The sequence below is a fragment of the Toxorhynchites rutilus genome, chromosome 2 (assembly GCF_029784135.1).
Source record: "Toxorhynchites rutilus septentrionalis strain SRP chromosome 2, ASM2978413v1, whole genome shotgun sequence".
NCBI lineage: Eukaryota > Metazoa > Arthropoda > Insecta > Diptera > Culicidae > Toxorhynchites > Toxorhynchites rutilus.
In genome coordinates, this window is record NC_073745.1 from 23,739,913 (window position 1) to 23,767,617 (window position 27,705).

The following is a 27,705-nucleotide window of genomic DNA, read 5'->3' on the forward strand; positions in this document are numbered from 1 at the left end:
CTCGACAGTTATTCTCTAGACAAAAACTGTCTCAGACAAAGTTATTACATATGATAGAGAGCTAATTTTTATGTTATCAAAAATAGGGTGACCGAATTTGCCGATGAAATCTATATATATATAAAAAGGGATTTCTGTCTGTCTGTCTGATTCTTATGGACTCGGAAACTACTGAACCGATCGACATGAAAATTGGTATGTGGGGGTTTTTGGGGCCGGGGAAGGTTTTCATGATAGTTTGAGACCCATCTCCCTCTCTTAGAAGGGGCTGCCATACAAATGAAACATAAATTTCTGCATTACTCGAGAATTAATCAAGCAAATGAAACGAAATTTGGCATGTGGAGGTTTTGAGGTGCCATAAATGTTTCTATGGTAGTGAGACACTCCACCACCCTCTCTAATGGGGGGCTGTCATACAAATGAAACCCAAATTTCTGCATAACTCGAAAACTAATCAAGCAAATCAAGCCAAATTTGGCATTTGAAGATTTTAGAGGGCACGAACCATTTCTATGGTGAATAGACACTCTAAGACTCTCTAAGGGGTGAATAGTGGAAGGGTTTGTCTTTAATCTATCATATTTTCTGTACAAAACATTTATTCCATGTAACGGAGAAACATGTTATTTGCAAGTGGCTGAAAAATCTTGAACGAGAATTGTGTCTGAAAATAATCTGATATTATAATGATGAGTTTTGGTAGAAGTACTAGGAATTTTATAATAAAAGGTTAATTCAACGGGGTCGATTAGAAGATCAATCAATGAACAGTTCTGCGATTGGACTCATGAAAATGTGATCTAATAATCATCCCCTTTTATTTGATACCCATATTGATGGAGTTTTGAGAAAATATGTAATCCGCCATTTTGTAGCGGCAGCCATCTTTGATTTTCAAGATAATGAAATACGCAGTTTTATAGTGACTGCAGAGATAAAGGTGTGTTCCAAATTTCAGATCAATCGGTCAACAGGAAGGGGTTCAAATTTCTATTAATGTGGGATAGCGCTACAGACATGTTACAAACATACAAATATATAAACAGGGCAAGTTAAATAAAATCGTTAAAAAAGGCAATTGGACTGCGTTCGAGCATCCTCCTTACTCCCCAAACCTCGCCCCTAGTGACTATCACTAATTCCCGGTGATGAAACAGGCGTTCTGCGGTCAACGATTTGATAACACTGAAAAAAATCGTGACGCAGTTACTGGCTGATTAATCGGCCTGTTTGGAATTGCGTTATTTTATCGTTGTCATTCAATCGAGGAGTATTCACATCGGTCATCTAAGTTTGAAACACAGCCATATTTCTTCCTTTATTCATGGATGTTTTAATTACTCTTCACCGATTTGTAGAACTCAATATTCATATATGCATATGAGTGATCGGATTTTACAATTCGATCGAAATCGACTTTTACACTCTTAAATTCGTTCGCCTTGTCGCGAAACAATGGTCAAAATAAGTCATCCGTATTTGTGGTTCAATTTACTCTCTATCTGATCGGCATAATTCCGGAAATAATTCTAAATTGTTGAAATTTGAATGAAAATTATTATTCGATTTCGTTTGGATGCTAAATTTGTTTTGAATGTGTTTGAATGCTAAATTTTGCGTGTTTATTCCACCCGAAAAACCATTACTATTTTTGCTTCATAGAAATGGAACATGGAGACCAATGTTGTTTACGTCGAATTGCGTGGCAAGGTTGTCACATTTGCTCAACTCGATTGGACTTGAGCTTGAACAGAATGCAAAATTGCGCTTTTACCATTCAACAGAATACAACCAACAATATGTGGGGACGAATACGATCGAACTTCATTTTGTGTTTGAACACACGCGCAATGTCATGACAATGCATTGCGCTTTGGCCTGGCTATAACTAAAGCTGTGTCGGCGTTGCTCATGATAGTGTCTCGCAAGTGAATGTATTATTCCTCGCACCGCTTTTGTTGACTGTGCAGTTGCAGAATTGCAGTCGTTCAATCTCTACCTTCGCGTATATGTCGACCATAAATTGTTGGCACAGCTTACGATATCTTGAATTGGCGTTTCTTGACCATGTCAAATCACCATATGAAAAACATAAAAATCCTTCGAGCGCGCCCTCTGTTTGTTTCGTCGCATGTTCATAAATATTAAATTAAAATGAGAAATGATGTTCATAATGAATTAAGTATCTGTGACGGGGTCTCGTTGGTCTAATGTTTATGCAAGAGCTTTTTCGTTAAAGAAAACCTTCTGACTTGCACTGTAGTCACGCGTATTCTTGAGCTTGCCACTCCAGAATACATTCAAGGCGTATTGTTCGTCATAGAAATCTCAACTATTTACTAATAAAAATGACGCAAGTAGTACTACGTTGAGAAGGCAAATCTTGGGAACGTTAGTGCCATTGAAGAAGCACATAGCGAGGGTCGTATGAACGGTGTGTGTCAACGATGAATTCCAGATTATTGTTTTTTTATTGTTTTAAATTTCTCGTGTCACCGTGCTATCATGATTCCAGCAGCGCTTGTGCTTTGGATCTACACACGTGCTCTCCAGCTGATGTTTTATCAGGGTTGATGGCAATAGCGTGATTGTCATTTTGTAATCCGAGCAAATGTGATTTGAAGAATTTCGATAACTCATTGTGCTCATTCAAAAAGGCTTCCAGCTCGTCGGAGATGCTCCCTGCTTTAGATGAATTGATGTTACTTGTGTATTTGTGGATGTTCAATGAAGCGGGCGTTACGCCATCAGTCATTGAACAACTTAAATGAACCGGTACCTACCGGTATCATATACAGTTTACAATCTATTCTCATACCTACCAAGTATTTTGAGTATAATTTCATCAAAATCGGCCGAGCCGATTCGGAGGAGTTCGGTAACAAACACCGTGACACGAGATTTATATATATATATATATTTTTTTTTTAATTCGTTTATAAAGGATGGGTTTATAAAGGATGGGATATAAGGAAATTATTACAATGTTGGTAATCACACACACTCAATTCTTAAATCTATTCGTATATCTATTGTGAATTTACATTTCAACTTGTTCTCCTGATTAAAGCAAGGGGACCAATTACTCGTAAAGGAAGAAAAGCAGGGTATAAGGATATAAGGATAATCACACACGAACATCGATAGCTTTAAGGAAAACATATATTTGGGACATGTAATCAAGGTATAACCGAGCCAACACATATCTCACCGGCACATTGGGCTGTCTTCCTCGGGCCCGAAGGGAGTTTTCTAAATTCGATCTGGCGACCAGATACACCTCGCACGATCAAACAATGTGCTCGATGTCGTGGTAACCTTGGCCACAAGCACAGATATTGCCATCGGCAAGATTGAAACGAAAGAGTAACGCGTCTAACGAACAGTGATTGGACATGAGTCGGGAGAAGGTGCGAATAAAGTCCCGACTCAAGTCCAGACTTTTGAACCATGGTTTGAGACTAACCTTAGGGATAATCGAGTGAAACCACCGGCCCAATTCATCTTCGTTCCACTTACGTTGCCAGTTTGCGATGGTATTTTTACGAACTAAAGAATAAAATTCATTGAAGGCGATTTGACGCTGATAAATATCGCCTTCAATTGCACCTACCTTTGCTAATGAGTCAGCCCTCTCATTACCCGGAATTGAGCAATGTGAAGGGACCCAGATAAAGGTAATGACATAACAGCGTCTGGATAAAGCACTCAAAATTTCTCGTATTCTCTCAAGGAAGTACGGCGAGTGCTTTTCCGGCCTCACTGAACGGATAGCTTCGACAGAGCTAAGACTATCCGTTACAATGTAATAGTGTTCAACAGGTCGTGAGGCGACGCTGTCCAGCGCCCAATGAATTGCTGCCAATTCAGCAATATACACTGAGCAAGGATTCTGAAGACTGTGGGAGGTGCTAAAAAGTTCGTTGAACACTCCAAATCCTGTGGACTCGTTTATAGTGGACCCATCAGTAAAGTACATATTATCACAATTGATACGCCCATACTTTGCATTGAAGATCGTAGGAACGATCCCCGATAGAAGATAATCTGGAATATCATGGATTTTCTCCTTCATGAACAGATCAAAATGCACAGAGGAATTGATGTAGTCAGGAAAACAAACACGGTTGGGAATATACGAAGAAGGATCAACCTGCATGGAGATGAATTCATGATATGAACTCATGAATCCGGAGCGAAAATTCAGCTCGATCAGCTGCTCAAAATTCCCGATCACCAATGGGTTCATAACCTTACACCGGATGAGGAACCGAAGAGATAATAAATTGAAGCGATCTTTTAGTGGGAGTACGCCTGCCAAAACCTCGAGGCTCATGGTATGCGTTGAGGGCATACATCCCAACGCAATACGGAGACAAAGATACTGAATTCGCTCGAGTTTAATGAGGTGTGTTTTGGCAGCTGATTGAAAACAGAAACTGCCATACTCCATCACTGAGAGAATAGTTGTTCGATACAACATTATAAGATCTTCGGGATGGGCTCCCCACCAGGTGCCGGTAATTGTACGGAGAAAGTTTATTCTTTGTTGACATTTTTTACTCAGATACCTAATATGGGCCCCCCAAGTACATTTAGAGTCGAACCAGACCCCAAGATACTTGAATGACATAGCATGAGTGTTCGGTTTACCCAAAAGTTGAAGCTTTGGTTTTGCTGGTCTATGCTTCCTAGAAAAAACCACCATCTCTGTTTTCTCCGTGGAGAATTCGATCCCTAGCCCAATGGCCCAGGTTGAAAAATTGTTCAAAGTATCTTGTAAGGGTCCTTGCAGGTCGGATTCGTTTGATCCTACGACAGACACCACTCCATCATCTGCAAGTTGTCTTAGGCTGCAATTTTGTGTAAGGCAATTGTCAATGTCGCTTACGTAGAAGTTGTACATAAGGGGGCTTAAACATGAGCCCTGGGGGAGGCCCATGTAAGAGACCCGACTTACTGCCGAATCTCCGTGAGAAAAGTTCAAATGTTTCTCACAAAGCAAGTTATATAACATATTATTCAATAGAGGCGGCAGACCCCGAGAGTGTAATTTGTCTGTCAAAACCTCTATTGAAACAGAATCAAAGGCCCCCTTTATGTCCAAGAATATTGAAGCCATTTGTTTTTTTCCGGCGTAAGCCATTTGAATTTCTGAAGAAAGCAACGCAAGACAATCATTCGTCCCCTTGCCCCTGCGGAACCCATATTGTGTATATGAAAGTAGGCCATTCGTTTCAACCCATCGATCAAGGCGAAACAAGATCATTTTCTCCAACAATTTCCGTATACAAGACAGCATTGCTATTGGGCGGTACGAATTTAAGTCGGACGCGGGTTTTCCGGGTTTTTGAATAGCTATAACTCGTACTTGTCTCCAATCATCTGGAACAATATTATGCTCCAGAAACCGATTGAATAAATTCAACAAGCGATGTTTCGCCACGTCAGGGAGGTTTTTCAGCAAGTTGAACTTAATTCGATCCGATCCCGGAGCAGAATTGTTACATGAAAGGAGAGCAAGAGAGAATTCTACCATCGAAAACTCGGAATCAAGATCGCACCTATCTTGTGGTATATCTCGAACTATTTTTTGCGCAGGAGCGGAATCAGGACAAACCTTCTGTGCAAAATTAAAAATCCATCGATGTGAATATTCTTCGCTTTCATTCGTTGAAGAGCGATTTCTCATGTTTCGAGCCACTTTCCATAATTTTTTCATTGACGTTTCTCGTGACAAACCTCCTACGAAATTTCGCCAATAAGCACATTTTTTCCCTTTGATCAAATTTTTGAACTGGTTCTCAAGGGATAAATACGTTTGAAAATTTTCAGGGGTTCCACGTTTCCGAAAAGCTTTAAATGCATTCGATTTTTCTACAAAAAGCTTGGAACATTGGCTATCCCACCATGGATTGGGAGGCCTTCGACGAATAGTGGAACCTGGGATGGGTTTCGTTTGAGCGCGAACCGCGCTGTCATAGATCAAACGAGAAAGGAAGTTATACTCCTCCAATGGAGGTAAACCATCTCTGGAATTGATGGCTAGAGCAATCGCGTCCGTATATTTTTTCCAGTCAATGTGTCTTGTGAGGTCATATGCCATGTTTATAGATTCAGAAAAATTCGACCCAATGGTGATGGAAATTTTGATTGGCAAGTGATCACAACCGTTGGGGTCCTGGATTACATTCCACTTGCAATCTAACGATAGCGAGAGGTCAAGAGCACTTGGGTTAGCAGGAGGTTTAGGTACACGTGTTGTTTCCCCAGTATTCAAAATGGTCATATTGAAGCTGTTACAAAGGTCATATATCAACAATGAACGATTGTCGTCGTACTGTTCCCCCCAGGCAGTTCCATGAGAGTTGAAATCTCCCAAGATCAATCGTGGCTCAGGAAAAAGTGAGCACATGTCCACAAGTTGCTTGCGGCTAACCGCAGCTCTCGGAGGCCAATACAAGCTGACAATACAGAGGTCTTTGCCTCTGATGTTTGCATGACAAGCAACAGCTTCGATCCCTCCCATAGGTGGAAGGTCAATTCGAAAAAATGAGTTACACTTATTGATCCCCAGTAGCACCCCTCCGTATCTGTCATCACGGTCTAAGCGTATAAATAATATTAAAATCGTGGAAAGAGAGATCATTTTGAGAAGAGAGCCATGTTTCGGACAAAGCAAAAACATCACAATTGATCTTATGAATTAAAAATTTGAATGTATCCAATTTAGGGATAAGACTACGACAATTCCACTGTAAAACAGTGATATCTCCGACCTCTCTATTTGAATTAGGTATCAAGAGAGATAATCATTGCAAGGAGGGGCCATGTTTGCATCAATTGCTGCAAAATTGTCTTTAGTACTGGAAGCATTGCGGTGACAATGGTTCTGATGGAGTCGGAAACATTAAAACACGTGAAGATTTGATCCACAAGGTCAGACAACTTTATAAATCCCGATTGGGAAGTTGAACTTGACGGAAAAACAGGGACAGTTGGGGTTTTTGATGTCCCCTCGAGTGCTGGGTCGTTCGAAGGTGAACTATTACCACGGAGGCCAGGAGGGACCTGATTTTGCTTATCCGCTGCACTCGATTTTTTGGGCAAGCTAACAGGGGGTATCACCGGAGGGACTTGTCCTTGAACTTTGGGAGTGGTCACATTTTTGCGCCGGGGATTCCCTTGAGAAATAAACGGCGTGCCCCCGTTAGCTGTGTCCGCTTCCATTTGATCAACTGGCAACGTAGAGAAAACATTGTGTGTGGAGATTATTTGTTGTTGTTGTTGGGCCAGTGGAGAAGCGCCCTTTAAAATTTCCGCAAAAGTGCGCTTCGAGCGTTCCTTTAAAGAGCGCTTCTGTTTCTCCCAGCGACTCTTGTATGTTTCACAAGCTGAGAGCTCATGTGGAGATCCCCCGCAATATGGACATTTATGCTCAGTCGCACTGCAGGATTTCCCCTCATGTTGCTCTCCGCAAGTGGCACAGCGCCCCTTGTTGGCACAATAAGCTGAAGTGTGACCAACTGACTTGCATTTTTGGCAAGTCATGGGCTTTGACACGAAGAGTCGCAAAGGCAGCCTCAATTTATCCACCATGACGTAGTCAGGGAGGGCGGAACCAGCAAAAGTTACTCGAAACGAGTCGGACGGCGTGAATTTAGTCTCTCCCCCTTCTTGGGAGACTTTCCCTAGTTGGCGGCAATCCAAGATTTTAACACTCACCATAGGGAGTCTTTTAAATTTTCCAAATCCTTCTTTTATCATTTTACACGTCAGACCCGTTTCAGTTACCACCCCCGAGATTTCTACGTCATGGGACGGCACGTAGACACGATACTCCAGGGTGAACCTCTGATCGATCACAATATCGTTTGCATGTTTCCGATCACCCACGATAACACGCAGTTTGTTCGGTCTAACTTTCAAAACTTCGATCACGGAGGAGTATCTTGTCAGATCTTTCGTGATCTGAATAACATTCAGCGCTTTTCCGTTTGGTTTGGGCCGGAAGAAAACAACCCAGGGACCAGTTCCAGGTGCGTCTTCTGGATAAACCTTGACCCGGGGAGAGGACACAACAGAAAGGGAAGACGAGGACGAGGTTTGCGCGGGAACGGTGTCGTTAGAAGGGGGAGAGGAAGTGGATGGTTGAGGGGGATCGGAGACAACAGATGAGGAATGCGAGGTCGATGGTTAAGTGGAAACAGGAGGGGGAAGCGATTGAGAGGAGAGATTTGCGGATTTCTTGGAGGGGGGCTTTTTAGTGTTGGTTGAATCTTCTTCAGAAGATACATCTTCTGTTACGCGTTTTAGCGACTATTCGGCCCCTTTCTGGGCAACCGAAGGAATCTCAATATTTTCATTGTAAGAGATCTCCATACTTGGAGATCCCTCTCTATTTGCCATAGTCGGCAATTATATGAAATATTATTATTATATTTTATTGAAATCTGATTTCTATCAAATCTTAAAATATATTTATTTCTAAAAATACCTAATTGCACACACCGGTGCTGCTGTACTCAGCGATCACCCGATCGCGTGCTGTGTGCTCGGCACAAACGAGATAGTGTATCACACACCACCAAGGAGTAGTCACACCAATACCAATTAGTGTGCGATAGACCATCGATGCCCGTAATGGCGCTGGTTCGACGAAAATCGAAAGCCAGCCACTTTGCCTGCCTTTGAGGCTAACTTTTCTTCTCTCACTGATGTTCCACGGTGAGATAGATGCGCGGCGAAAAAAAAACCCAGGGCGGGAAACAAAAAAACTAACGGTACTCGATATTCGTGGTACTCGATTACGGTAACGGGATAGAGAGCACTTACGTCCGATTACTTGGCGTTGTCGACGATGAATCATTTTTATATATATATATATATATATATATATATATATATATATATATATATATATATATATATATATATATATATATATATATATATATATATATATATATATATATATATATATATATATATATATATATATATATATATATATATATATATATATATATATATAGAAAATAGAAAATAAAACGTAGATTACGAAAATCACCTTGTTGTTTGTCCTAACTTTATCTTTCGAAAAAAAATGCTTAAACCTAAATACATTCCTTTTTTGGTAAGAACAAAAAACCTTCAAGAACTTCAAATGTTAAACATTTTAAATTATGGGTGTGCGAATAAATACCTGTCTACAGTTCATGGTGAAAAATGTACTTATTTTGAACAAAATAGGAGCAATTTATCTCTGTTCAATTTTAAAACTATCACCAGTGAAGTTTATAGAAATTTCAGAAAAGATAGAGCCAAATATCTACCATATAATACCACATTATAGGAAAGTTTTTATTTCGAGCTGAACTTTTTCGTTTCGTTTTTTCATTAATTTGTTACAACTCAACACAGATTACTATTGTTCCAAAAATATATTTAACCAGCTTGAAAAGACAAGTGTGCCATAGGCGCTGCCAATTATCAGTTTTTTTTTATTATTAAAAACTAATATTCGGATTTACAGCGAGAATGGTTTAGAAACTCTAAAACTTTTTTAGAAATTCTTTTAGAAATCAGATGTTTTTAGAAATCAATAGATTTTTATCAATTTGATGATGGATTTACAAGAGAAAAGTCTGGCATCTCTGGCGAGAACATATTGCAGAAAAGCCTAGTTATATTGCAGTGTTGATAGGTGACTAAAAGCAAAGCAAAATTAAAACGTCCCCAAGATCCTCACATAAAATCTCATTCACATTTTTATTTTTTTTTTCCAAATCTTCTATCACTTGGTTTAGAAATTTGGAAAGGTGAGCTCCCTTAAAGCGAATTGAAACGTTTTTCTTGGGAGGATGAAAGCTCCAGCAGGGCGGTTTCACGTGTAATATAACACCGAGGCCCAAGCCAACCACTCTCTGACCGTCCGTCAATCTACTCAATCAAGGTCATCTTATCTTCAACTTCATCGTCCTCAATTCAAAGCATCCTTCCAGCACCAATTTCCTCCCGGTTGAATTTCTTCCACCGACAGTGGCCACGGAAAGGATATTCATTTTCCACCCCATCTTGATTTGTATTTAGGTGCCATCCCAGAATCAGCAAAAGCATCACAATCGGAAATGGAAACGATATTACCGATGGGAGGAAGCGACGCCGAGGGAAAGGAGATTGATCATCATCGTCGTCGTCGTCGTCGTCGGCGTCATCCTCTTGTTGTTGTCGATGTCGTCGGTCGATGGTACAACTTTTTTTTGTGCATCTCTCGTGCTTTTTGTCCTAATTTTGTGTGAGCAATCAGTACCAGCCGCATGCCATCTTTATGCTCTGAATACACTTCCTGGCCAACGTTTCCCACCAACAGCAGAAGCAGGAGCTCCCAGCCTATCCCTCATTTCAATTAGTGCATCGTCAACATTCTGCAACAATGGCGACTCGAGAGTGAGTTGTTGAGTCGAATGACGGCTACCAATTGGAACTCTCGGTGGGATAGGGTCGGTCAATTAATGGGAAGGATGAGATATGATTTGAATGCTCGCCAAATACTCGTAGGCTCGAAACGACATCATTTTGAGACGCAACTGCCTGGGAGAACAACCCTATTCCACAGGAAATGGAAGAACAATTCGAGAAATGCTGCATAACTATCATCTGTTGTGTTGGCCACGAGGGAAAGAAATCATCAACATCCATCTTCTCATCTCTCATCATCGCCCTGGTCCTTTCGGTCGGCTCTAGGTGGTGATAATTCTGCCAAGTCTCCCCCTGGAAGTGCTAGAGCTTCTGGGCCGTGCGCTGTAACGAAGAGGTTGGTGCTGTAATTCAAATGAAACTCGTTATCGAGCGTTGGTTGGTGGCTGGAAATGCTGGAATTCTTGAAAAGCTGATGACGGAAGTTATTTAATCGTGATTTGCGCTTCTATTGTCTATTCCAACACCACTCCCGTCCCCAACAGTTCGACAGGCTCTTCGGAAGATACAAGATGAACGCTGCTGTGACCGGAAATGAAAGCTGAAATTATCAGACGGGAACCTTGTACTGATGGCAACTAATTGATAGCAAGTGCTGACATTTCAAACTAGAGTTTGGTACTCTTCCCCCACCATGGTTAGCGATCTTGGGATGGCACAACACTCCCGGAACTTCTCCTAAATCGAATTAAAGCTTCTAAAGGTTCTCCCTTCGCTTGCCACCCACATCGTCTTGGCCCAGTTTCACAAAGGAATAAAAAAGAACTTTCAAGGCCACATAAAACCAGCTTTACCAGCAGTTTCTTATGGGAGTTCCCAAACACGGGAAAATCTGCTTAAGTAAGATAAACATAAAAATCGTTTTATGATAAATTTCCACTCCGATCGGCCCCTTCGGTTGGCCATGGGCTCCGGTATACTTACGTCCTTTCAATGCACACCCGTTAAGGGATTTTCTTACGTTTTTCCACCGGGTGACCGTTTGTGGAGCCTTGCTTTGCAAACCTACCGCGGAAATTCACAGGAATCGAACGCCAAATCTCGGCAGCCAGCTGTGGGACTTCCCTCTCTCGCATTATTTGGCTGACTCATAGCGTTTCGCAATCTCCCGGGCAGTGTCAAAAAAGAAGAATAACAACAGCACCACATTTTCCCACCAAGCCAACCCAGATCAGAATCGAATGAATCATCGCTATCGGTTTCGGATTTGCGCCAAAACTTTTGCACCCTCTTTCGGCCTCGGTTCCCTTTTTGACCACCCATTTTCGGACAGCCTCTCGAACACCGACGGTCATAAATCCTCTTTAATGAAAAAAGTACTGACATAAGTCTTTTTTTTTCTCGCCTCGGGAAAAAAGGGACACTGTACCAACTCATGTGCCAGCTGGTTATTTTTACTCCACCCCATCCTTTCAAATACACACAAACACACACATGCTGCTGGGGAGGAGACCATTTTTCAGCTTGTCGATTGTCGTCCGCTCGCTCGCTCCGGTGTGTATTTATTGCGGCATTACTCCTACTTAATGTAATGATACACCAAACATCTCCCCGTTCTTACGCCCCACTATCGTAGTGGAGGCTGTCCTCACCTGCAACCGCAGGCTCTCTATTTCCTGGTGCACGCGGTGCGGTGGAAAAATATGAGGGAAAAAATAGGAATAAATAACCACACGTGGTGTGTGTAGCAATGTTTTTTTTGCGTTAGATCCGATAAATCAATGCAGAGGGCCGCGGGATAAGTTCCGATGTCATCAAGTGACTATTATAATATTTTGAATAGGTGTATTCTAAATAAGCTATGACTGACCACTTCGCTGCCGCAATCTCGCAAAGTGACGCAAGCGCCAAAATTGACATTTTACTTTTTATGTTTTTTTTTTTATCCCTTTTGTTTATTTTAGGCTCATTAGCATTTTAGCTGTAACAGAGCCGAATTTTAATCGTGTACATGTCACATATTTATCATATCTATAATTAGCACATTACCATTCTATACCATTGCAAATGGTACATATTTACACAGTAGCCATTTAGGCGAAAGAGTTTTCTATCTGTTCTTCCATTATCCACAGTTAAGACTGGACAGCGGAGACAGTCGTTGATCCATTGTTGAGTTATTTATAGAACAGCAGCCCGATATTTCTGCAGAGCAGAGCAGTTGTATGGATGAATCGATCTTATTTTGACCGTGCATCGATCTCCATCGCTGATGATTGTTGCGTGGACGTAGTTATTCTGTAACAACACAAAGATGGTCAATGGGGGCCCTGAGTTTTGAACTCACGATCGATCGCTTACTAAGCGAACGCGCAACCAATGTGGCTACGGAGACCCCCACTTTTTATGTTATAGATCGATAAAGAATACCGAATACTTTCAAACGACTGCGAAGTTTTACAGAAATGTGAAAAAATGACCCCTAAGAGTTTGAAAACGGAGTGGCGTAAGCACCATTTGCATAAGTGACATAATTTGTGAAAAAAGATTTTTTATCTTTTCTGATGGCATAGAATGAACGAGCAGGGACAGCAAATTTCACATAACAACATCTTTCGTCATGGACGTTTAGCATAATGAGAGTCACATGCCATCTTTCTTGTAAAAACCCACTTTTCCGAAAAGTTCATGCAAAATATTTCAATCAAAAACAGTCGATTCACTAACCTCGAGCCAACCGCGAGTAATCGGTTACATATTATTAACATAGTTGTAAGACAAAAATTGTCAAAATATTGGAATCCCGGCCCCGTCAGGCTAACGCCACATGTGCCTTAATAAAAAATATATTTTGGGGAAAAAAAAAACAGTCGATTCCCACGCTGTGCTACATTTATAAAAGCAATTTTGTTTTAGAACTACAAATCATGTACTTAGAAGCTCTTATTAAAAATCTGTGTATTGCTATTCTCACATATTGCACATAACGATTGTGACGAAATAGTTAAAACTCATCAATTTAATTGTTGATTACAAGGATTTCCCAATAGTGTCTTTTATCTTCAGAAATCAAGGGACAAAGTTTCTTGATGATGTTTACTTACCTCGTCTGCTCAATTTCTTTTTCGGATGAATTGAAGCTGAGTGTTGATTTAAGGGTAAATATCGATTTTGGTGAACAGCTGCTCTCTTATAAACTCTACATCGAAACGCATCTTACAACAAAACTCAAAACATCCTCGCGTAAACTGTATTTTCTTTGTATCGGATAGTTTCCCAAACAAAACTGCATTTGGACGTGGGACTACGTCTAACCGGAGTATATGGGGGGTAAAATGAAAACCTAAACACAGAACATGCAAGAAACAATGAATGATTCCAAATGCTTATAACTCGAACATTTCTTACTAGATCGGAAAGATGTTTGCATCGATTGATAAGGAATATTTCTATGCATCTATCGCAATTAATAAAATGTTATTTTTCATTAGATAAACATTTGAATAACTGTAAAATGTTAAGCGTTATCTAAACGCCCTAACTACCTCGTTTTAATTGGTTTACGGTTTCCCCAACACAGTCATCATAACCAAGCAGCCTTGGGGAAATCGGCATTGCATGTACATGAAAGTATGGGGACTTTCGTTCTCACCGAAATATGTTCCCTAACTTCAAAACCAAGCAGTGTTGAAGAAATCGACATTGCTAATACATGAAAGCAGGGGGTGCCTTTGTTCCCACCGAAATGTGTTTCCCTAACACTGACTTCAAATCCAAGGAGCGTAGGGAAATTGGCATTACAAATTCATGCAAGTCGGGAGTGTTTTTGTTCCGACTGAAATGTGTTTCCCCAACACAGACTTCATAATCAAGGTGTCTGGGAGAATCGGCATTGCAAATTCATGCAAGTCGAGGGCATTTTGTCGACTGAAATGTATTTTCCTAACACAGACTTCAAATCCATGGAGCGTAGGGAAATTGGCATTGCAAATAAATGCAAACTGCGAGTACTTTTGTACTCGCTTGCCTTTGTGCAGACTAGAGTATGTTTCCTCAATCACGGTCTTCAAAACTTAGGAACCTGGGAAAATCGTGCAGACATTAGAGGCGAATGAACTTTCAAATCCAAACCTTCTATAGTATTAAAAATAGAAGTAGAAGTTGTTGATTCATGCAAGCCGGGGGTACTTCTGCACACGCATGTTTTTTTCGCACTCCAAAAACTGTTTTCCTACCGGATTACAAAAGCGGGTACGAACACAACGCTTTGGCTCGGTTATTCATGATCGCATTGAAGGATATGCCTTCATATCTTCTACTCACTGAATTTCTACGCATACCATTTGATGATTAGGTAAAAAATGGGTTGGTTATATCTATGATATAACCGCAAGGTTGACGTGGGTCTACCTTAGCTTAGCAATAATTTTTTTTTACTGATTAAATGTTTGATTGAATGAAACAATTTTCGAATTCAATTGAATTCAATATATTTGCTTTGTGGGTAAAAAGACTGTATAATGCCATGGTGGGTCAATTCATGCATCATGATAGATTATGTTCTCCGTTACAAGCAAATTCAATGACAGTCCTTTTACGTTTGGTATGATCATCTTGGTTTTGAAGTCTGTGAGAGACAAACATATTTCAGTCGGAACAAAAATGCCCCTGACTTTCATGTATTTGCAATGCCGATTTCTCTAACACTGCTTAGTTTTGAACTAATGGAAGAAAAATACACCCGACCTGCATGAATTTTCAATACCAATTTCCCCACGCTCCATAGATTTAAAGTCTGTGTTAGTGAAATACATTTCAGTCGGAATAAAAATACCCCCGACCTGCATGAATTTGCAACTCCAATTTTTGCAACGCTCCATGGATTTGAAGTCTGTGTTAGGGAACACATTTCGGTGAGAACAAAAGTCCCCATACTTTCATGTATTTGCAATGCGATTTCCCCAAGGCTGCTTAGTTTTGATGGCTGTGTTGGGGAAACCGTAAATCGGACCAATCAAAACTAGGTAGTTAGGGCGTTTAGATAACGCTTAACATTTTACAGTTATTCAATTGTTTATCTAATGAAAAATAACATTTTATTAATTGCGATAGAAGCGTAGAAATATTCTGTATCAATTGATGCAAATATCTTTCCGATCCAGTTAGAAATGTTCGAGTTATAAGCATTTGGAATCTTTCATTTTTTCCTGCATGTTCTGTGTTTAGGTTTTCATTTCACCCCCCATATACTCCGGTTAGACGTAGTCCCACGTCAAAAGTTGATAAACATTTGCTGCGATAACGCCTATTGATTAAACAATAAGCGCTCGACGTACATGTCAAAATCGAAACTGAGTGCCTAAAGTTCATCAAATCAAGCAAATTCACGGTTCGAGAAGTGCGTACACTTGAGAGATGTCAACTTCAGAGGGAAATGTAAAATTAAATAATCGTTTGATAATTCTTCCGTTCACATATTTTTTTCTCAGGCATCATACCAAACGTAAAAGGACTGTCCTTAAATTTACTTCTAACGAAAAACATAATCTATCACAATGCATGAATTGAACTTCATTGGCATTTATTCAATCTCTTTATTCACGAAGCAAATATGTTGTACTCGATTGAATTCGGAAATCGTTTCATTCCATAAAAAATTTAATCAATACAAACAAATGATTGCTAAGTTAAGGTAGGCCCACGTCAACCTTGCGGTTTTATCATAGATAAAACCCACCAATTTTTTTTCCAAAAATCAAGCCGATGGCAACTATTTTTCATCAAGTGTACACATTTTATACAGATCAGATTTTCGTAATGCACGCGTATACTGATTATGCATGCAATTCTAAGAAGAGTCTCGTACTGAAAATTCTCCCTTCTGGCGCTTGCGTTCCTTCGCGAGATTACGGCAATTCGGCATTGGCGTAGAATGGGCAAGTCTAATTATGGGTCAATGATGGGTACCCAACAACGTTTCCGTTTTTGTCATATGGGCGGCGCTTCCGATAAGTGTATTCGACATACATGCTTCAAATAAAAAAAAGGTGTTTGGTGCATATTGATTTTGGATATGTTTGAAGAATTACATCGTTAAACTCATTGATAATGATTTGGTGGCCCTGAAGAAGAACGTTTTGTTTGGTTTTTTTTTTTTGATTAAATCGTTTATTTTTACAGGCTCAGTTACATAAGTTTAAAGAAGCCAAACTCCTGACTGTATTGTTACAAGTATATATAAACATTTTTCCTTAATTCTAATGTTAATGGTGTAGAAAACCGATTTTTCGCAGTCTACTCGAGTTTAGAAGGGTGACATATTTTCTTCAGGAAAAGGAAGGGATAAAAGGATATGTTGACAATGTTCACTCTCACATTCACACTCACATTCATTACACTCACATTCATTACACTCAATTCTTAAGCCTATCTTATATCTAATATGTTTTTACATTTCACCTTATTCTATTGTTAATAAGAAGGGATTTGATTTCTCGATTTTTTTTTTGTTTGGTTGTTGGGTATTATTTGTTCACTCCATCATTGTTTACAACTGAGTGATGATAACAGAAGGGTGGTAATTAGTCGTTGGAGGGTGTGTATCACGATAGAAGATACCAAAGTGGAATGATGAAAGCCGCCATCTGTGGCCAAAGTGGCCATGGACGAGATAGCTCCTGTGTTATGTATGGATGAAATAAAGAAAAAAAACTAACTAATGTAATCTATATATATAAAAATGGAGTGATGTCTGTCTGTCTGTCTGATTCTTATAGACTCGGAAACTACTGAACCGATCGACATGAAAATTGGTATGTAGGGGTTTTTGGGGCCGGGGAAGGTTTTCGTGATATTTTGAGACCCCTCCCCCCTCTCTAAGGGGCGGCTGCCATACAAATGAAACACAAATTTCTGCATTACTCGGAAATTAACTAAGCAAACGAAACCAAAGTTGGCATGTGAAAGTTTTAGGGTGCAATAAATGTTTCTATGATGGTTAGACAGTCCTTCCCCCACTCAAAGGGGGGGCTGCCATACAAATGAAACACAAATTTCTGCATTACTCGAGAATTAATCAAGCAAATGAAACCAAATTTGGCATGTGGAGGTTTTAGGATGCAATAAATGTTTCTATGGTGTTAAGATACTCCTTCCCCCTCTCTTAGAGGGGGCTGCCGTACAAATGAAACACAAATTTTTGCATTACCCGAGAATTAATCAAGCAAATTAAACCAAATTAGGCATATGGAAACTTTAGGGTGCAATGAATGTTTCTATGGTGGTTAGATACCCCTCCCCCCTCTCTTAGGGGTGGCTGCCATACAAATAAAACACAAATTTCTGCATTACTCGAGAATTAATCAAGTAAATGGGCGGGACGAAGTTTGCTGGGTTAGCTAGTATAAGATAAATATAATTATAGAATAAAAAAATCAATTTTTCTCAGCAGAAAAAAGTTATTTTATTATAGAGAAAACATATTTGAAATGGAAAATATAATTTAATTAAACTTTTATAATTTTTACTTTCTGAGTGTTTATTTATTCCACCCATTTCCATTTTCGCTTCAAACCCAACGTAACACGATGCTATATGCCTCAATGCGAATTTTAATTGAACTAACAGCACCTAATACGATATGTAGAACATATAGGAAATCACTTTTTCCAGTATTCCTTCACTTTTCTAATCTTTCTCACCATATGAACTTTCCTTAGGTGCAAATGAACACGACCAAACAGACAGCTTAAACCGGAAGAAGCGTTCTCGAGCGGGAACACACATTGGCTTTTATTTATATAAATTTCAATTAATCGTTTCACATACCAAGTCATTTTCAACACAACTGCTACCATATGCAATTTTACACCTACACTTATGTTAAATGTTTCACAATACATGGTCGGTCGTTGATATGAAATTTCATGAAGCAACCAACATTAAAGTTCCAAATTTAAAATTTCATTTGCTACAATTAATTGTATCGCTCGCCTTACTTGCAATATTGGCAATCTAACGCAAAACGTAAACGATCGGTGAGACATCTGGATTTTGTTTTTGAACTAAGAAAATGATGATACAGTAACCTAAAACTCGAAAAACAAATCACGTATATTTTACTTCCAGACTTTCCAAGGTAGTTCTAGCGTGTAGAAACCATTCATTTTTCACCTTGTTTTTGATTGTGCTCTCGAATTTCCTTATTTGATTCAACCATTGTCGATATTTATACAGTTTTCACCACTGAAAGAGGTAAGAAAATAACATGTTATATTTAAAATTGCGCAGAATTAAGTTTCTTCCAAACTCATTGCAATCAAATGATCTTTTATGGTTATAACATTGTAATTTATGGAAAGAACTACAAACCCTCCATAAACTCACATTGCAAAATTAAACGCCAAGGTGTAGATTTGTACGTTAGATCGCCAATAAAAATGTCTCGATTTGCATATATTTGCAATGACTATTTTCCCCAGGCTCCTTGGTTTTGAAATCTTTGTTAGGAAACACATTTCGGTGGGACAAAAATTCAAACTTTTTAAATGCCTATTTATCAGTATCTTCAATTTCGACCAATCAAAAGTGGGTATTTCCGTTTAACATCCAAGGAAATTCGGAAATTCCTTGTTTAACGAGCCACCCAACATAAAATGTTGTATGATTGATATAAATCCACAAATATTAGTCTTTGGATAGAATCAAGATGTTGGAGATTCAAATACTCTTGTCAATTCACACAAACCCATTTTTTCTCACCACACCTCACGCGTATACTGGACGATTCCTCAGAACGACCATCCATATTTCCCACTTTTTTTTTGCATAAACATATTTTCCTCCTCTGAAGGAGAGACCCACTCAAAGATGCACCTTTTAAGTGTGGCTTCCCATCGTCCTACAATCATCCACTTCACCAGGGCAAACCGGGTGAACTGGGGTGGTAAAAATCTATTGCTGCAAATCTCAAATAAATGGCTTCTGGGGTGGAATTTATATCAGGTGATTTCCCGGAGTTTGCTTCTCGAAAGACGACGACCGACGCCTTGTACCCCTTCGGGGACCGGAGCTGTAAATCAGCCCTCGTCCACACGGAGCTTCTTCCAGGACCCGAAGAACACAAGAGGTGTGACCGATATTTGCCTACAGGAACTGGTGCAGGTTTAGAGTGAGTGAGGAAGAGGATATTTGTTTTGCATTTTAAGACGATATCCAATTCAAATTTATGGTTGATGGGAGCAGGCAGATATGTCGAGTTAAGATGTAGCAGTTGATGTAAAACGTGAGAAAATTTGGCTTTTAATCTGCTCATAAAATGAATCGTTTCAGGTGCTCTGAAAGAAGATGATCCAATCAATATGGTATTACGACATCTGGAAAGGTTGAGTGTTGATTTAAATTCTAAATGATGTACTTACTGCAAAGAAAATGGTTCGTCTGTTACTGTCCTGTAAGTAAAAAAAAAACAAATATGTTATTACTACACATCACTCAACAAAATCAGGATTATCTAGGTTATAGTATTGTGTGCACAATTAGATCATTGGAGACAACAACATGCCAATTACGAGAACACTTGTAATACTAACCACGAGCCAACCGCGGGTAATCGGTTACATATTACTAACATAGGGGAAGTGGGGGCATAGTGGTCACCCTAAGGAATATGCATATTTTCAGCGCCCACGTACCGATTTAATTCCCGTTTCTCGAAGAATATCATAATTAAACTCATTGTTCTTCAAGATAGCAAACGGCTTTTACTATAAAAATTCAAAATAGTACACTTTTCATCATTAGAAAAAAAAGGTGAAAAATGGAACCTTTTATTTGCTTGGAGGTGAGAAGTGCTCACTAGGGTGCCAATGAATGTATGGGAAAAAATCGACCCTAAAATTTCAAAAAGTTACCCTATACAAAATGTTTACCACCTCGAAAAAACTCCCTATGCCAAATATTAGCTCAATCGGACTTAAGGGAGAGTGGCGCAAAGCGGTCAAAGTTTGAGTTTTTTGAAAATCGAAAAATCACCCGAGAGAGGAGCTAAGGAAATCGGGGTTTTCGAAAAAAAATTTGTTGATGCCAAATGTCTTAAAGTTGAATGAAACGTCAAGATCTAGTGTCATCTCGAATTTTTTTTTTTTTTGTCAAAAATCGAAACTCTGGGACTTTGTTTTTTCCGAAGTACGAGACGAAATATATGGTTTTAAGTGCCAATAAAAATAATTATCTCGATTTTTCATCCGGAACTTGTTGCGAAATGTTGACTTGCACGATAATATATCCTATGCAAAATATAAGCTCATTCGAGCTTCATTAATTAGTGTTGCAGACGTTAAAATTTGAGTTTTTTGAAAACCGAAAAATCACCGGAAATCGGGGTTTTCAAAAATTTGTTTTGCTGCCAAATGCCTTAAAATTGCATTACACATCGAGATTTACAGTTATCTCGAGAAAAACGACCAAGCGCCAAAAAAAAATTTGTTTTACAATTTCGAAATAACAGTAAATCTTGACGAGTAATGCAATTTTAAGACATTTGGTGTAGCGCCCTTATGTAATTTTTAAGTCCCGCTTATGTCGAACCGGCCCCACTTTAGTTTTGTTTATTCGCCAAATTTCCAGGGGGCAAGTTCAACATAGCGGTTTGATTGTACAACAGGGGTTCGCCCAGAGTCAGCACCACGGAAACGTGTGCGTACGATCCTAGCGCGACCCGAAAAATTTAGTTAGTAAATAAGGAATTGTAATTGTAAACACAGGATGAAATAAAAAGTACTGACCCAGTCGGGTCAGGCGGGAGTATGATTAGTATGCTGGATAAAATTATACCGCGTTGTATTCTTTACTTACTGGGGGTAAAACCAGTGCTACAAGTGGTGACAGCTAGAGATGTGCCATCCGCTCATGAGATGTTCCGAAGAATCGACTCTTTGAAGTGAGTTGACGCGGAACAGCTCGCAAAAAAAATCAAACAGCTCTTCAGCTCACTTTGATGATGATGAAGGAGAGAAAAGAGCTGTAGAATTGAAGAGAGTGTGTGAGCTGTAAGATTCAAATGAACTGACCGTCTCTCGCTCTTCGTGTTAAGACATCAGTTTAGTTTCATTTGTCCCTCGTCTTTTCAACAACTTCAATATTCGCGTTGACGGCATTGAGCTTTGTTTACCAGTTTAGGGGGCGCCAAAAATAATAATTGGCTCTCAGGCAGAATGAACACGTTTTTAAAATTCAAATTATTAATGAAAATTAACTTCTGTGTATCAAATGAGTATTCTATTTCAATGAAAAACACTTTGTTTGCAGGCGGTGCAAAAATCTCATAAGATTTTTATTTTTTTTGAAGAAAACTTTCTATTGTAATGTAAAGCCTCAGTAAAAATGTCGGAAATGTTGTACTCGCCGAGTCTGTTGTAAATAATAGTCTGGAATACGTGTTTCAAGTAATTAATAATATGGTGTGAAAAATTTCATTTGAATTTTAACATTTTCAAACTGGCTTCGTGGCTATCGAGTTTGGGACCCAAATTGAAAGTCGGCACTGACAACTGAGCTGAAGAGCTGTTCATAAAGAACAGCTCATTTAGATGAGCTGATATGATCAGAGCTGTTCATCATGATGAGCTGATTTGCACACCTCTAGTGACAGCGGTTGCCACTGTCCAAGTGGGGACAGTGGGCGCCACCCATTAAATAGTGATAAAAAAAAACATGTGCAGGGAGGCGGATCTCTAGTGTACATAAGTGAACAAGAATAATTATAAAGCATTAAGTGCGGAACAATTTACATCAGAAAATATAGATACAGAAAACGGTGAAGGTTCTAACAAGTTATGCCCATTTTCCGGTGCAAACATAATCGATGGAGCCGATAAATGAAGGAGAAAAAGCGGAAGGTTTGGTGCATATCAAGAGTTACTGTTTGTGGCCCATGTTGGCACAGTTATGAAATTTACCACGCAAATATGTGGATGAGTTAAGATTTTTTGTGATTCACGTTGCGATTCATCATTATTATGTCTGCATGTTTGTGGGGTGATGTTGGAATAGTGTTTAAACGCACGGGTTTTTTGTGATACTATGTAGCGGCGAAGTAAACGTAAGAAGGAACAAGTTTGGATGACCGCGTGTTCGCTGAGTGAGATGAAAATCATACCGCTGGATCAGCTGATACGTTACATTTATCCGGACTCTTATATGCTCGACGAGCTCAGTGCTTCTCGGGAGACAACGGACGGAGAAGCTCATTTGGTTGAGCCACCACAGGTGCAGTTGTTTGTTGAGAAGTTCGATTCACGGTCGATGTTTTTGCTGGACTGTGGCTCCGAGAGGTTCAGTTACGTCGAATCGAATGTGGCATCAGACATCTTGAGGGATGTTGTAGAAGTGAACTCCGTTTCTGGAATTCCTCTTTGTATTTATGAACAATATCAACGAAGATAAGCACATATTTTATAATGAAAGATTGATTAAGTGAGAGAGCGGAAAAAAATGTTAGAACTAACCATATGTGGAAACACGATAAACAAAACTTTGCAAATCGTTGGATGAAATTGAGAAAAAAAAACATGGATACATAAAAAGAAATTTTATTATAAATGTTAGACTACTGTAAACGAAAAAAAAACATTTTTTTTTACGACTACAAGACTTAATTTCATTCTAACAATTTAGGACAACAGCAAGAAATTGAATAGGACCAATTAATTTTTTTTCCACTCAAAACAACCAAATTTTAAAAAGTGGAACAAAAAAAAAGCTTTTTGCAAATGAATTCACATCAACTGTTGGAAGGAGAATAATTTTTTTTAGATCAACTAAAATATTTTGAGAATAAGTGCGATAAAATGTATGTGAAGGGAAACTGTGTACCTAAAAGAAAGTTGTACAATCTAATTCTTGCGTTGAAACAGTATATCTTGGTAAACCCCTAAGTAATCAATAATATTATGCATATTTGGATTAGTTTGTATCGTTATCATTTTGTAAGGTTAAATGCTTTTATAAACTGTTGATTTTAGTCAACGGTTTTACTTCTGCTTAATTGAGTTATTCGACCCACCAGAGAAAAGTTTTGAGAAACATAAAAAAAATTAATTAAAAATATTCCATCAGTTCTTACGACATGTATGAATCGATATTTACGTAAAAGTTCACGAGAAACTAGAAATGTGGGATATACCGATGATAGCAATTAATTAAATAAAACAAAATGAAGATGATATTGACGAATGATAAAGAAAAATAACACGAAGTAGCGCTACGAAAGCGAAGAAGAATCATGGGAGATGAATTTACCTCCAACAATAAAGATATAAATAAAGAAAACTAAATATTGAAGAAGATGAAAGATTAAAGATTGAAGAATTGATGAGAGGGAGATATATTCAGCAAGAATGATGAAAATAAACATATTGCACCAAGAAAAATTTTAATGAAGCTGTGAAAGCTCATCAATAATGATCGATAAGACTTTTGGGGAAGCTTTAAGGAGATATGACCATTTTTTGTTCCCATTTAGAATTGGGGGATTACAGAGTTGAAGGAATTTAATTTTTAATTACAATCGGAAATAAAGAACAGTAACTGAAACTACATTTTTTATGATATTTTGTACAAAAAAAGAAATAACCTAAATTTTCGTTTTTTTGTGACAAGTTGAGCTTATACAGACGAAGATAAATGACAAATGAAAAATAACTAGAATTTACAAATGTGGGATTCTAACAACACTTAAATTCAATAGTTGTATACTAGTTCATAGCAACTAGAAATGTGTAATCCAAAATAAAAGAAAAAAATGAAGTATCAAAATGTTTGATGATAAAACATTAAAAAAACAAATGAATTTTTTTTTGTAAGGGAACAAAAAAAAATTATAATGAAAAGAAAATTAAGGAGAGTATTGAAATACAAAGAGATGAACAAAAAAAGCACGAGTAACGAACTGAATATGCAAAGAAATAGTAAAGCCAAAAAAAAAATTATGAAACAATGTTTTTCTGCATTAAGATGGAAGACTCAAAGGAAAAAGAGAAATGAAAGGAAGCAAAATGGTTATGGAAATCATATAATAAGAGATTTTAAGAAAACAAATAAAAGAAGGAAATAAAGATGAATACAAAGTATTAAAATGTTTGAAGAGAAAACGATAAAATACAAAGGGAATAAAAAGAGGAATCTATAGACAGAATGAGAAGAAAATGAAATAAAGGAAAAAATGAAAAAGGAGACCGTCATACCTACAGATATTTTATAACAATTAATGCGTTCATCAATTTGGCATTATTATGCAGAACAATTTTGAATGAACCGAAGAGCTTAAGGGAATATTAAGAGGGGAAATTATGGCAGAGAAAAAAAGGGAGATAACTTTTGAGTCTACATATAACAATAAATGTGTTCTCCAATCGCTAGCAATTAACTTTTGAGTTAACCGAAGAGCTGGCACTGGACTCATTCTAAAGGGGAAATGAGAAATACAACAAACGAGTAAACAGAGTAAAAACAAAAAGAAGAAGAATAAAGAAGAAAAAGTAAGAGATAATAAAGAAAAATTGAAGAATAATCGATTATACAGTCAACTCTCCCTAACTCGATATCCAAAGGGACCATCGAGTTAGGGAGGTATCGAGATACAGAACATTTTTTCCTAATTTTTTTTATGTCTCAAATTGTCATATATTAGGGTAAGTGTCCCAATTATGGTATGAATTTGAATTTTTGATTCATTCCCTTAAAGTGAAAAAACACCTTTCTCATATAAAAATAATATTTTTTCCAGAATCTTTCAGGAGGTGATAGACGGTTATATTTCACGAAAAAAATCCTTCTACGCATATGTTAGAATTTCAACGATGACAGACTTATAGAACTTTTTCTTTGTTTCGGATTCTGTTGGCTCAAACTAACTCTACATTGAAAAGTATGCTACGTAATCCGATTGTTGTAATGTTTGTTTGTAATTGTTGATTGTTTGTAATTGTTGCTTTCATTTGAAAGATGAGAAAATTTAGTACAGGATATAGTAGTGGAACATCTAAATGAGTGGATTAAACATTTTTGAAGTGGAAAATTTAAAAGTTTTTTTTTTTATTTGTAATTATTAATTTTATCCTAAAAATTCATACTAAACTTGATTGTTTCTATCAATTAAATTAAAGCTCTCTAACCTCTCTACAATTTGTTCTTTGACGCCCAACTTCTATCTCTCTTAATTTCGCTGCAATATCGATATAAACAATTCCTGATGAAGATTCAATCAAAATTTTGAAAAATCGTGATTTTTAACCCACTGTACTTATAAAAGCCACTTAAATTTCACCTTAATGCTGAAAGGTTATTTTTTTTCTTGAAATTATTGATATTTGAATTATAAAAAAAACTTTTTTTTTCAAGCTGTATACAATCGAGTCCTAAATTTTACATAATCGAATCATATATAATCGAGTTTGTATATAATCGAGTCCAACTTGCATGAGGCACTAGGTTAACAAAGAAAATATTGATTAGGTATGTTACTCAAACTGAATTGTAACGATCACGCAGGAACTGTTCAATTACAAAGAAATGTTCGAATAGTTTCACAGGAACATTTTCAGTTGATTTCAATATTCCGGACATATTCTTCAGGTTTGATTAAACGTTCGAATTAACATCTCAATAGAACTACTCTCTTCAGCGTTTTTCTCAGGTTTTTCAACACTTTCCAGTATATCGGTATCTGGCATCAGATCACAGCAAATCACGCTTTGGTCCTTTTTGCACTAATTATTAAAAGACATTGAGCAATCGAACGGTATTGTACCGTCGATATCAGCAAGCTCACGACGCATTAATTATGCCAGCGGAATATCACTCCCGTCCATGTTGGTTGTGCTTTGAAGTTAGGAATTCCCAGTTTCTGGACAAATTCTCAAGCCATATCCCGAAGAATAGAAGAGGGGTAAATTATTCTGTCTAGCTTGACAAGACAAAAATTCATTGACCGCTCCAGCTTCTCGATTCTGACCAACCTTATATGCTTTTGGTCTAGATACAATTTTCCATTCCGATTCCATTTTTACTTTAGTTTGAGTAGTGTTGATACCGCACTTTGTGCAATACTGAAATTATTTGCAGCTTCAGACCCCTTCCGTCCATATTTTTCGACCTGCTCGATGATGCTCAAACCTTGCGCAATGGTTAGCGTTTTGATTGTTCGCTTGAAAGGTTTCTCGTGGTTTTCCATACTTGAAAAGAAATTGTTTGCTGACACGAACACTCCGTCTTCACGTTCAAGGGCAATTGAAATCTGAGGTAATAACGCCCAAAAACTACACGCGAAAATCAATCGAGTTAGGGAGGTGAAAATCCATGGAAAAATGAATCAAAACACATCGAGTAAGAGAGGCATCGAGTTAGGGAGGTATCGTGTTATGGAGAGAAGAATGCTTGTAAAATCGAAGGTGCCATGAAATCCATCGAGTTAGGGAAAATATCGAGATACAGAACATCGAGTTAGGGAGAGTTGACTGTATATAAAAAAAAAGATTGTAAGAGAAAAGCAAGGCAATATATAAAAAAAAAGATATGAAGGTTTATGATACTAAATGAAGAAAAAAAACCATGAATCAAAGAAGAATCTATTTGTTGGGAAGCACAAAAATAAATGTAAAGAGAAAAAAAGAGAAAAACGAAGGTAAACTTGATAAAGAATAATATATAATAGGAATGAGAGTAATGGAATACAAAAAAAATAAATACAAGAACATGAAAAAAAAAATATCAGAGAATAATTAAAATCGAAGAATAGAGCAGAAAAAAGGAGAGGAAAATAAGTTGAAATTTTGTTGAAATCATATTTGTTATAGTAGGTGCATGCATGAAATAAGCTTGGCCTATTCACCTAGAGTCTCAATTTAAATTTTCTCTTGCATACAAGAGCGTAGTAAGAAACACATAACGTTCCGCATAAAGAGGCTTGGCTTAGTTGGAGTGGCATATTTATCCAGGGTCAAATCCAAAAAAGGATCTTCTTCAAGAGCAGAATGTGATGAGGTATATCAGCTTTAGTAAACAGAACATTGTAAGTTGTTAATCACCTATGACCACTATGCCCCCAAACATGAAAATAATACCTATGCTAGTTAATCGGTGAGATTAAACAGAATATCTGTTCACCTCTCCTAAAATATGTTAACAGTCGTCCAAACTGATGATTTGTCCAATATATCAGATTGAATACACTAAATTTCACGAGAAATTCCTTAGACACCCTTGCCCACAGAACTACGGCCGAAT

General features: G+C 38.0%; 1 protein-coding gene across 2 annotated transcripts in view; it reads right to left on the reverse strand.

Moving 5' to 3' along the window:
• Positions 1–27,705, reverse strand: part of LOC129764786 (uncharacterized) — a 1,146,248-nt gene that overhangs the window by 247,619 nt on the left and 870,924 nt on the right. For both annotated transcript variants that reach the window (XM_055764269.1, XM_055764265.1), the window contains exon 3: positions 19,842–19,871. The gene's annotated coding sequence lies outside the window, so the exon portion shown is untranslated. The remainder of the gene's footprint in view (positions 1–19,841; positions 19,872–27,705) is intronic.